We start from the raw sequence: 11,661 nt of genomic DNA on the forward strand, positions 1-11,661 counted from the left end.
GAAAACAGCAGCAAAGCAATCTTGTCAATGCTGTTTTATTTACCCAAAAAAAGGGACATGTGACCTCTTGGAAAAAAACAAACAAAAATCCTAATTAGATAATGATCAAAGGCTAGGGGACAGATCAAATCTTTTGTGCAGTGTAAACCTTGGGAAAAAAAAGATTCTTGCACTGTAGGCTCTGCTTACTTTAATGCACCAAATACCACATTTTTATACCTAATGCTCACTATCAGCGCAATTAAAAAAAATCTTGAGGTCAAATTCTGGGTGGGACTTCCCAAAACCCATTTGTGGGAATAAACTGTGTCCTTAGGGAATATTTACAGAGAGTAAGGGGTGGAGATTCAGCTCCAGATTCAGTCATGTACATGAAGTATATACGACGGAGGTCTACATATGTACTAGGTGTCTAAGATCCCTGCGTGGTCGTGGAGATCTAGCCAATCATCTAGTCAAGCAAGCTTCTGGGCCACCTAAGTCCACTGAGCTCCACCTAAAGCGGACACCTGCATTTAGCAAGCTAAACTGTTCTCTATTAACCATATTAGAACCATATTTTACATACATAATTTTAAAATAAGTGTTTTTTCAAGCAACAAATCTATGCTTAATGTTGCAAGTATTTAGGAGTTTTGATTATGAGATGCGGACAAGGTGATACAGAAAAGAAAAGGAAGGGGAGCTGTGTTCAAGTTTGGCTTTTGGAAAATGATTTTAGATCTGTACAAGTTACAGTGAAGCAAGTGCAGCATGTCTTATAAGGTGACTGCTTTCTGTCTACCTGTATGACATTTCCAAGTCTGCTGTATAAAAAAATTGTGACTAAAAGCAGAAAAATATTGTGTTAATACGATTCACTATAATACTCCTTGCTCCTACTTAAATTCTCAAGTTTGCACAAAGTCTTGTTTCTCAATATCCTTGTATTATTACATCTGTGCAGAAATATAAATGAAAGTGATAGCAACAGTGAGGCATAGCATAGAAACACTTCACAGCTAAGCAACAACAGGTCACAGAGACAGGAATGCTGGAACCCCATGACAGCTGCCCAACCTGAAGGTTGCTCTCCCCGCCCTCTTCATGAGCACCTAAAACCATGAGCCCCAAACAGGCAGCCATAGCACATTAGCAGCTCCTAATCAGTGCCAAAGCTTATAATATGACGCTAGCAACAAAACTAGGCTAAGCTGTAAACACTAATTGAAGTTATTCATCCTTACTTCAGTGATGTCAGGCATTAACGTCTACTTACTTGCTGTCCTAGTTTTATGCTGTTCACTTGATTTTTGAATCCCAGTCTTAGTACTCTCTTGCTTCACAGTCTGAAGTGAAAAAGGAATTGCCCAGAGAAATCCACAAATATTGTACAGCTACCAAAAAAAGGGCACTCGTAAGGGTCTATAGGGTGGAAAAGGACAGAGAGACAGCATAAATAAAAGTCCAGCGATCCTAGGTAATCCTTTGGTGACTTCTCAAGATGCATAAACCACTACTATCTGAGCAGGCTAGAACAGATTTTAGGCTTCTCTCCCTGTCCTGGATCACATAGGCCTTAAAACAGTACTGTCATATTTTCCTACTTCACTTTTTTTTACAGAGAGAGAGGTTTGTCACAATGAAAAAAAAAATACTCAGTTCACATAGTTTACCAAATTGAGACTGAAGATGTTTGTTATTTATTAATGAGATACAGTCGCTGGCAATCAGTAAACTGTACTTTTAAAATTCAGTAGCAGTAATTCAACAAGTAAACCCTAGTATTAGATGCTTAGGAAATGTTAATAAACAGCTACAAATTTCTAAACACCTTTCTGCAGTTAATCCCAAGACCCATACAAACTCACATCAATGCTTACAGAATTATATGCCCTCCCACAATCTTACCCATACCACTGCGGGTTACCCACTCAATCCCTTTTCTGGGACCATGACGTCCCCTACTAGCACACCTCTCACGTGGGAGATGTGGATTACTCTTTGATAATATGTGTAAGCAGACAATTCAAAGGACCATGCAATAGAGATATTTCAGCAATGGCCTATCAGCATTTACAAAAAGCACTGATAGCAGGAGGCTGTTAGAAAAGATTGAACCTGAACAGAGCCTGGAACTCTAATAGTAGGGTGTGATATGGGAAAGAAGACTTCTTATTTGCTGAAGATATTTTTTTTCCTTAAGAGAGTCAAAATTTTATCGTTGTTAAAGAAGTTACTTAAGCACTCCTGTGTTAAATCAGGATGCTTCACAGAAAGATTCCTTTAGGCAGACTACATTTCTGTCTGTGATGCTTACTTTGGTAACTGGTGTTCTACAGATTTCAGAAAAGCAAAAGGGTTTCCTGTATTTCTTTTTTCCATGCAACCCTTCTACTGTTAGAGTCTCTTGCACAAAACAACATTTTCCTTCCTGAAGACAACTAATTGAACTCTGCTGTATAATATGATGATGCCAGCTGCTGTATTATGCCAAGATTTTTTGCTCGTTGTCCAAGATTTATTTTTAAACAGACTGAGCCTTGCAACGTGTTGCTTTACACTCTTTGTGCTTTGAAAAGCTATGTAAAGATCAACTGAAGAAAAGAAAATACAATAAATATGACCTCACCATTATTTTACCAATGCAAGCTCTGATGACCTCATAATATCCTACTTCCATGTAAGCACTGCTTTGTTATCACATAATGTCCAGTAGAAAAATAGTAGTTAAGGTTTCAGAAAAAGAGAAGATGATAGAGACTTACAAAGATGATGGGTTAAAATAACGCCTCAGCTTACCTTGTAGACATTAAGAAAGTTAAAAGAAAGCTGGAAATATTGACCTTTCTGGGAACTTTTATAATAACTAGAATATTTCAATATTTTATTTATAGTAAGGAATAAAATTGTGACATTTAATTTACAACAATGCGTCACTTCCTAGAAAGTATTCTCAAAGGTGTATCTAAGCAAGCAGAGAAGTCAGAGAGAACACAAATGTCCAATAAGTGGTATAGAAAACAGCTACATCAAGTTCACTTTTTCACTGTATGTCAGGATTATACAAATTTTCACAGCAATTTAGCTCACATGCGCACACACATAAAGACAAGCATATGTCCAGAAGAATTATTCTGGTTTCATACATGCCTGTTACAGGGTTCTCACTTGTATTTCAGGACCCATCTGAACATACTATAAACAAGTTGCTCACGGAATGAGCCAACCCAAATGTTATCTGTGGTGATTCTGCTTTGGTATTTACAACAGAAGGAGGAGGATTGATTCACTCAGATGACTGTAAAAGAAACCTGATGTGTGTCTCATCATATCACACATGTTTAAGCTTTAAGAAAAATAGCTAGATTTCTGTTAGAAAAAACACAGGTGCAGTTGATTCTGCCTCAAACCCAAGTCATGAACAAGACAACTCCCTGCTGCCCTGCGATGCAATGGCTACAGAGCTCTGCTTGTATAGGTTCCTCATCTGTAGACATCATGTGTGCGCCTACCCAGGTCTCAGGTCTTCAGTCTCACTTTGCAGACATCACAAATCACTCCTGAAACTAGAAAGTGAACCTATTTTATTTCCCACAAGCAAGCCTATAACAAAATTCACTGAAAGGCTCCTTTTCATTTCAGTGATCCAGCTCAGAATTAGGATTAAAATCTGATCTGTTCATAACTGAAAATTCATAGATATGAAGAATTTGAGATAACTGAAGATCATGCTATGTCTTCATATCTTTCTGAAGAAGAAAATTATGGGAAGAGTCAAGAAGAGGTAGAAGAAAAGGGAGAAGGAAAATTAAGCCTATTAGCAAAATACTTTGTTCTATACATCTATAGCAAGTGTTGCATGCTTATGTCAACATTTTGGTGGAAGGACTGCAATGTTGCAAGAGATTAGATTACTTCAGCAATGATTTGCCCACTTAGAACTGTTAGTTTTTGGTCTTTCAGTTTCAGGATGTAGGCAAGATGGAACTCGCGCACACATGATCACATCATAGTCTGAAACTGGGCATAAGACAAAATTCATTAGGATTTAAGTTTTATTGCAAAATAAAGCTAAACTATATAGAATTCAAAATCTATATTGACATTTGCAGATATTTACTTACAGAGTTTTGGCATCAAAGTAAGAAGAAATTACAGTTTCAGAATTTGTCATTTCCTGGAAATATGGATGCCAGTGAATCAGGAGACCACGATATTCATAGGTGTCCTGAAGTTTTCATCTAATACTTCCCAAAACATCTCCAAGCACCAAGCAAGATTTACAATGAACACTAAAGCACCAATCAATAATATGTCCAGTAGTGAAAGAGCTTGTTCTCTCTTGGTGTCTGGTGGCTTTTCCCCCTTCCACAAAGGCAGAGGAGTGATAGAGTGAGTTTAACCAGCAGCCATGGAATTTACCCTGTAGCCTAGATGCAGCCTGATGTTTTCATACATGCTTTCCCTGAGCCTGAGGGAGTACCGGTGGAAACGCAAGGTGTCCACCTTGCCTTTATGTTCTCACTGTCAGCGTTTTCTGGGAGTGTGAGTAGCCAGGTTCATCTTTTAGTTATGTTTTTCTTTGCTAGAGGCTTAAATCAGCCCTTTGCTGAGCTTCATAAAGAAACAAGACATAAAGCCACCCTTTGCTGCTCTGCACTGATTCTAATGCTATCCAGCCCCTACAGCTTGATAGGATTATAATTATTGCAATCCAAATAGTTTCACAAGAAAAAGGAAACAACAAACTGTTAAGAGCTGAAGGTTCATCAGGGCATTTCCAAAAGCCTCCTCAGTAAATGAGAGTAAAGATAGAACCATTAGGCAAAAAATTGGGTCATTTTTAAAATTGTGATGTATGTGTATATATATTCTTATGCATTTAAAGAGACTGAGTGTTGGCAGAAAGGGCAAATTCCTGGTTCATTTAGTATGGCTTTTATTATTTCTGTTCTAAGATTCTTTGAAATAGTTTTAATGGTACAGTCATAAGATAAGTTCAGTGATAAGAATTGGAACAAAGTTGATGATGGTAACAATTTTGCACAATCAACGCGAAGGCACACCTGGGGAGCTCACTACTAGAGAATAAATCTGGCTGTATAAGAAAAAACACAAGACACTGCAGGAAAATCCTGCAAGAAAAAGATAATTCATTTTATGAAACTGGCAGTGAAGATCTACCGGTTGCGTGTTTAGTGTCTCATAATGCATAGTGACACCTCAATTTCACCAAAAATCTGCACGATTGTCAATATAAAGAAGCAGAGCAACGACGAGGTAAGCAGCAGCCAAAGGGGTAGGTTATGTGCTCACAAAGCAAAGAAATCTTGCTTTGCTGTGTCCTGGGCAGGCAGTAGAGACATGCAGTGGCATAAAGTGTTTTTTGATTGTTTTTAATTTTGTAACCCTTTGTATTTTCTGCTGTCTTTTGGAAAAACCCTCAAATACTATGAAAAAAGGGAGTGAAAAATAAATAAATATCAAAATGAAACCCAAAATAGACTATGGACACAGCAGTTCTGAGAAAGATAATAGAAAATAATAACAAAAAAATAACCAAGAAGAATTGCACCCCATGGAAATTTCAACTTTGGTTTTCAGATGAAAGAAGTCTACAAGTAGGCATCCAAACAAAACAAATCTTATAAAGTTCACTAAGTGTGATGAAGGAGTTCATGTTATTAGCTGGTATGAGTGCCTATTTTTAGTTTATGTCAGTATAACTAATTTCACCACTGTGTTTGAAGTATGATCTTTTGAACCTAGCCCCAAAAGAAGTGTGCTTTGTTAGCAGAACTATAATGCACTAGATACAGAGCATCTTCTATAGACACATTAAATGGGCCCTAAAACAAATGTAGTAAGGTAACCTCAATTGGTTCTAGGTAAAGCAATCAGGAAACATGTAGATAAATTAAAAGCAGGACAGTTTCTACAAAAAGTTCTTGAGGAAGGAATGTGTTTCTATGTTCCCCACTTCTGCGCTCTTAATGTTTTACAGCTCTTTACGCTCCACAGGCTGCAGGAAAACTCAAGAGACCTCCTTGTTTCCTTGGAAAGGAGAGCAATATTGTACTTGCATGGAACAGCTATGCCTAAAGATAGCTGTCATTGAAAGATATGTATTAAAACATACAAAGACTATGTCAGATGTATAGTCTATATAAGTACTAAAAGGACTGATAAACTTTAGGCTCCCCACGTGGGACGGAGGGGAAGAAGTTCTGAAATTCTCTCAAAGTTTACTGAGTGAATAAAACCTCATATAAACTGGGTCAGGAAACACATACAACACTGGCCAAAATTCATATTTTCCCAGTGTTTGTTTCCCCCCTGGCATACCCCCACATCCCTAGTGCATATGCCTTAGTTTCTGTATGGTACCTTGTAAATTGCTGGCCTTTTTCTAAAACTGGTAGCTCACTCTTGAAAATACAATCAGTGTGTTAACCAAGGGTTTCCTGTAGCTCCCTAATGGGAATAATTCCTTTTGCTTGTTTTCTAGCAGCTTGAAGTATAATTAATACAGTATTATTTAACAAATTAATCACAAAACACTTCATACCACAAGCATTTACAAGTGAAATATCTAAGTTACAAAATAGTTCACAGATAATCACCTATTTTATAACCACAAATATTTAGCAGTTACTCTTGACTTTCATGGTGAGTGTATGTATCGGTGAGAAGAGACAATCTTTGCGATGAGAAGAACAATATTCTGCCCCCAAAAGTACATGAAAAGGTGAGTTGACACCTGGATTCTCTAGAAAAGTGTTCAAATTATCCCTATATGTCCTCTTCATAGCATTGCTAAGAGGGTTAAAATCCTGATTATGAAGAATGTAGGAGCAGTTGGGAGCACAGGACTTCTTGCTACTCACTTTTCAGATTGTTATTCATTCTGTTGTATAAATACTATTGTCTGAACCATAGACTGGAAGACAAGGAACTTTATCAAAGAGTGAGTAAAGATTTATTCTTCATGTCAGAAACAATTCTGGAGTTCTAAAATGTTGGCACAATGCCATCAATAAACCATATAATATGCAAAGTGCCATCTACAATGTGAAATTCCATTGCTTATAGTATTTTAAAATAAACTTTAGTATTGAGTACACCCAAGACTGTGGGTTCTGCTAAATTACACCAAACATACCTCGGACTTAATACTGAACCTGAATATCCTAATTGCTCATTAATCTGCAATACAGATATTAAATAAAACCTGTCATGTCATATGTGACAATTTCTTCTAGGTATGAAGTCTCCTTTTTCTCTAATAGACACCCCACCATTTATTACAATTTGCATAAGTTGTTCTCGTGGTGATACAACAATAAGTCTCAATAATAAAATCTACTCACAATAAAAAACAGAACAAAACAAAACAGATCAGTCACTAGCCAATTCACATTTATTGTTACTATTTCTGGTCTCTCTCCTCTCCTCTCCTTTCTCACTCTTTTTTCTCCATTGAAAGGACTTCTTAAAGTTTAGGAAAGTGTTTTGGACTAAATAGCAGTGAACGCAAATGTCCTGGGATGCTTTGAAAACTGCTAGAAGTGATGAACTTTCACTCACCCCAAGGAGATATCACTTTGGTCCTGGAGCACCTAGACCTTATGATCCCATTGCTTTATTCCACTTGAAAGGCACATCCACCCCTACCCTTCAGCTTCTGTGTATATATTACTTGGAAAGTACAGGTTAGCACTCACAGGATCCAGAAAAGTCAAGAAAGGCAATTGGTGGAACTCTAAATAAGAGAAGCACCATTGTCACAGTGTCACCATTACCCCTCCTTCTGGTGTCCACTTTGGATCCACAGCCTGTTTTGGCACCAGAGACAATCTTGGGGGATCCATGCAGGCAGCACAGCTGACAGCTGAGTTCCCAGCAGGTAGGTCTCTCATCATCGCTCCTGCGTAGGCTCAGTCCTCCTATCCTCTTCATTTCCTACGTGCCTCTACTCCTCCCACACTGCTCCACCCGTACACTTTGCCGTCTTTGCCCTATTATTTTCCAGACAGGATCTCTGCCCAAGGAGGCAAAGTAGATAACTGATGTTACTAAAAAAAAAAAAAAAATCTTGTCATTTCACACAATGACCCTCTTGTGTGGTCTGATACAAGGAAAAAATGTTGGCCTCAGTTGTGGAAACAACTGGCTATAGTCAATTCAAAAGGCCCACATACTTTAACAGATATCAGAAGCGCCATTTTTACAGAAAGCAAACAAATCTTTATAAAGTGCTTTCAGATATACACAATCATGGTCAGCTCTCAGGGTAACATTACTTAGATGCCGTGTTCACACAGTCACACTGTGCTCATTCAAGATGAAATGCCCATCTATGTTAGACAAGACCCAACTCCTGTGAAACAGAAAGACTGTAGGATACTGCTCAACAGGAGCACTTGAAAGTCCAACTGCTGTCCTGAGAAGGAATGGGATGAGAGGAATGTGCTATGGGACTTCTGCTGAAGGAACTCCCCCTTGAAATAGAGGACTGAAGGTCTGAACAAGGAATTGCATGTACTGAAAGTAAACAGGAAAAAAAGTGGTGTTCAGAAAAAATTAGCTTTTCCACCAATGTTAAAAGTTAAGCTTTTCTTTTTAAGATTTTCTTTGATCCTGTGTTTTCCCTGCTTTAAAGCCTCAAAGGTCTGTCTTGGTTCATAGCAGTAGGCTTGGGAAGAGATAATAGCAAATAAGAAACAAATATCTATCTCCCTTGTATCCCCAGCTGCATTAGTATCTGAACGGTTCGCTATCTGAAATACATTTGTCAAAGACCTTATCAATGACAGATCAAGGAATTCATTGTGAATTTTCAAGGCTGTAGGCTGTCTGGCTGATAGTCCACAGCAATAAGGAACAGAGCAGATAAGATTGTGCAAAAGTCTGTGATACATACCAAGGTAATTCCGGATCAGAGATGCGTGCTAGATCATGTGAAAAATCTCCTCTGACCTTGGAGAGGTGGGGACACGTCTAGTATTCAGTCAAGTTTCAGCACGGGGCCCTAAGGAAAATAAATGATGAACAAGTACCGGTTGCAAACTTCAAACCAGACCATCTGAAAAGCATCTGGTTTTAGGCTGCATAATCACATCCATCAACCAGCAGAGGTTTTATTTAAGCCTCACTTTAAAGGAAAATTCTGAAAAGTTAGCAGCTAGCAAAAGCCCACAATCTCTTAGAAATATCATCTGCACAAGAAAGAAGTTTAAATAACATCCGCATATTCACTGTGTAGACACTGCAGATCACTGAATAGAAATTTTGATGATAATAAATGATTGGCCATTGCTAGAAAAGCAATCTGGTAACCATCCATGCTCTGTTTACATAGTACATATACCACGGTGTGATCTGACCGCCGAAGCCATCTGTATCCTCTCTCTAGACACAGACTGTCTAGGGTTGCTATTTCTGACTATAACGGGCATTTGTTAATGAGTACATACAGAAGCATTGGCAACGGTTAATTCAAATAGGGAAGCAGAAACTGGTATCTGAGTTTAAATTCAAAAATACCAAATTTCTATATCTGACATACATACATAAAACAGAACTAAAAAAACGCTTCCATTTTGGATTTCAGTCTTTCGAATTGCTATAAATCTTGCTTGTCAAATTTGCATCTGTGTAAACAGGTCATATGTGCACGAATATGAAGGTCTTCCTGCATGTCTGCCTAACTGCAGGCTCCTGCATTAATTCAGCACCTGTTGCCAGCACTCATGTGAGGGAGCAGCAGGAGCTGCTCCATGAGGGGGATGAGCTGGCAGCAGAGGGTGGCCCCAGGGCAGGCAGTGTCCTCTCCAGTGGAACACAGCAGCCAAACAGGGCCAGGGTGGTGAGAGACACAGCCTCTCTCTGTGGTCCCAGGAAGGGTGATAGACGAGCCAGGTCCCAGCCAGGAAGACCAGGCAAGAATAAAAGGAGACAGGCCTGAACTGAAGCAGGACTGAAGTCAAGGTTGCCTACACCCCGGACCTAGGATAGCTCCCAAAGGAGCAGTCAGTGAGTCAGGCCAGCAAAGGCAGAGCCAAGCACAAATACCTCTGCGTCATGGTTTGGCCCCTGCCAGCAACAAAAAACCAGGCGGCAGGTCTATTGCCCCTCCCCCCTGGTGGCATGGGGAGGAGAATGGGAAGAAAAAGGCAAAGCCCATGGGTCGGGATAAGGACAGTTTAACAGAAGAGCAAAGGAAGCAAATCACAACAATATGGATAAGAAGAATATACAAGAAACCCAAGGGAGCAACTCTCACCGCCTGATGCCCAGCACGCTCCCAAGTAGCTATTAACCTGTCCTCGGCCAGCTCCCCCACTCAGCACTGCACATGATGGCACGTGATGCCGAATACTGCATTTGTTGGGCCAGTTTGGGTCAGCCGGCCTGCCGTGTTCCTTCCTGGCTTCTCGTGAAAATTAACCCTATCCCAGCCAAACCCAGGACACTTTGAAACACAGCTGAGGCAAGGTTGAGGTGCCCAGTCTGGACTAAAACAGAGACCCCAGATCACTGCGCAGAAACCTGTGGGGATGTGCCGGGTGATACCACTCAGGACCTCCTGGTGTGCTCAGAGCTGTCACAGACTGTGAGTTTGCCTCTTCATCCAGCATATTCTCACATTACTAGTTGTGCAGTAACAGCGAAAGATATTTCTCCTGCACACATAAAAATTGTTGATTGGGGTAATTGGACCCGCCTGATCAGTCTCACCTGGACCCCCCACCCAAGCGCTGTCTGCCCATTGCTCCAGAGCTCCATTTACGCTCAAACCTGATGGATTTTCCCCACCCTGGTCTGGATTGGGCACTGTGCTCTGGTCAGAGTAGTCGCTGTTTCTGCGTTGTTGTGAACTCCAGGAGCAGCCCTTTCTTGCTCATGGACACAAAACCACAGTGGTCTGCAGCATCATGTGTCAGACAGAGTGCTCTGGATGTCTCGTTGCTAAGAAATAAAAGAGTAGAGCTGAACTGGACACCAAGATCTTAGCTAGTAGGGGCACTGAAGGTTAGAGAAGCTTGTTAGAGAATCCACTCACACAGTTTACATCTACAATAATTAGCCCAGGAAAAGCAGAAGTCGTGTTATTCATCAGTTCCACAAAAGGATCCAAATGAAAAAATCTTGGCTGGCTACAGATTTACACTATTTGCCACAGTTTAAATTTTTTGTGGCCCTCGGTTTTGTTAATGAACTAATCACGGAGTTCATTGAGTACTCCAGAGTTTTTCAGACAATGACTTATGTAATGGTAAAATCTTTCATCAGTTCATATGTTTTTATAAAACAGAACCGTTAAAGACTGAAAAAGATCAATTAGATTAGTTAAACACATATTCAGAGACATTGTGTAAAATATGTATAATTTTTATGTACAAAGTGCTGGTTTCATATATAGTTTGTATATGCTATCCATATAACATATTCAGTATCTCTAGTTACGATCTCACTCTTGAAAGTGTTCAGATATTTTCATTAGTATGCTTCAGCTGACCATAGCATTTCTGCTTTTCAAGAATGATGAGTTTTAGCAGACTATTTCCTTTGCCTCCTGTCAAAGTATCTGTATTCTTAAACTCATCATGGGTATTTGGCTTCATAAAACTGTGAGAAAGGTTTATTTTCTCTGGGATTCATGCGGAGAATGCCTTG

Source organism: Opisthocomus hoazin, chromosome 2 (assembly GCF_030867145.1).
Source record: "Opisthocomus hoazin isolate bOpiHoa1 chromosome 2, bOpiHoa1.hap1, whole genome shotgun sequence".
In the NCBI taxonomy this organism is placed as follows: domain Eukaryota; kingdom Metazoa; phylum Chordata; class Aves; order Opisthocomiformes; family Opisthocomidae; genus Opisthocomus; species Opisthocomus hoazin.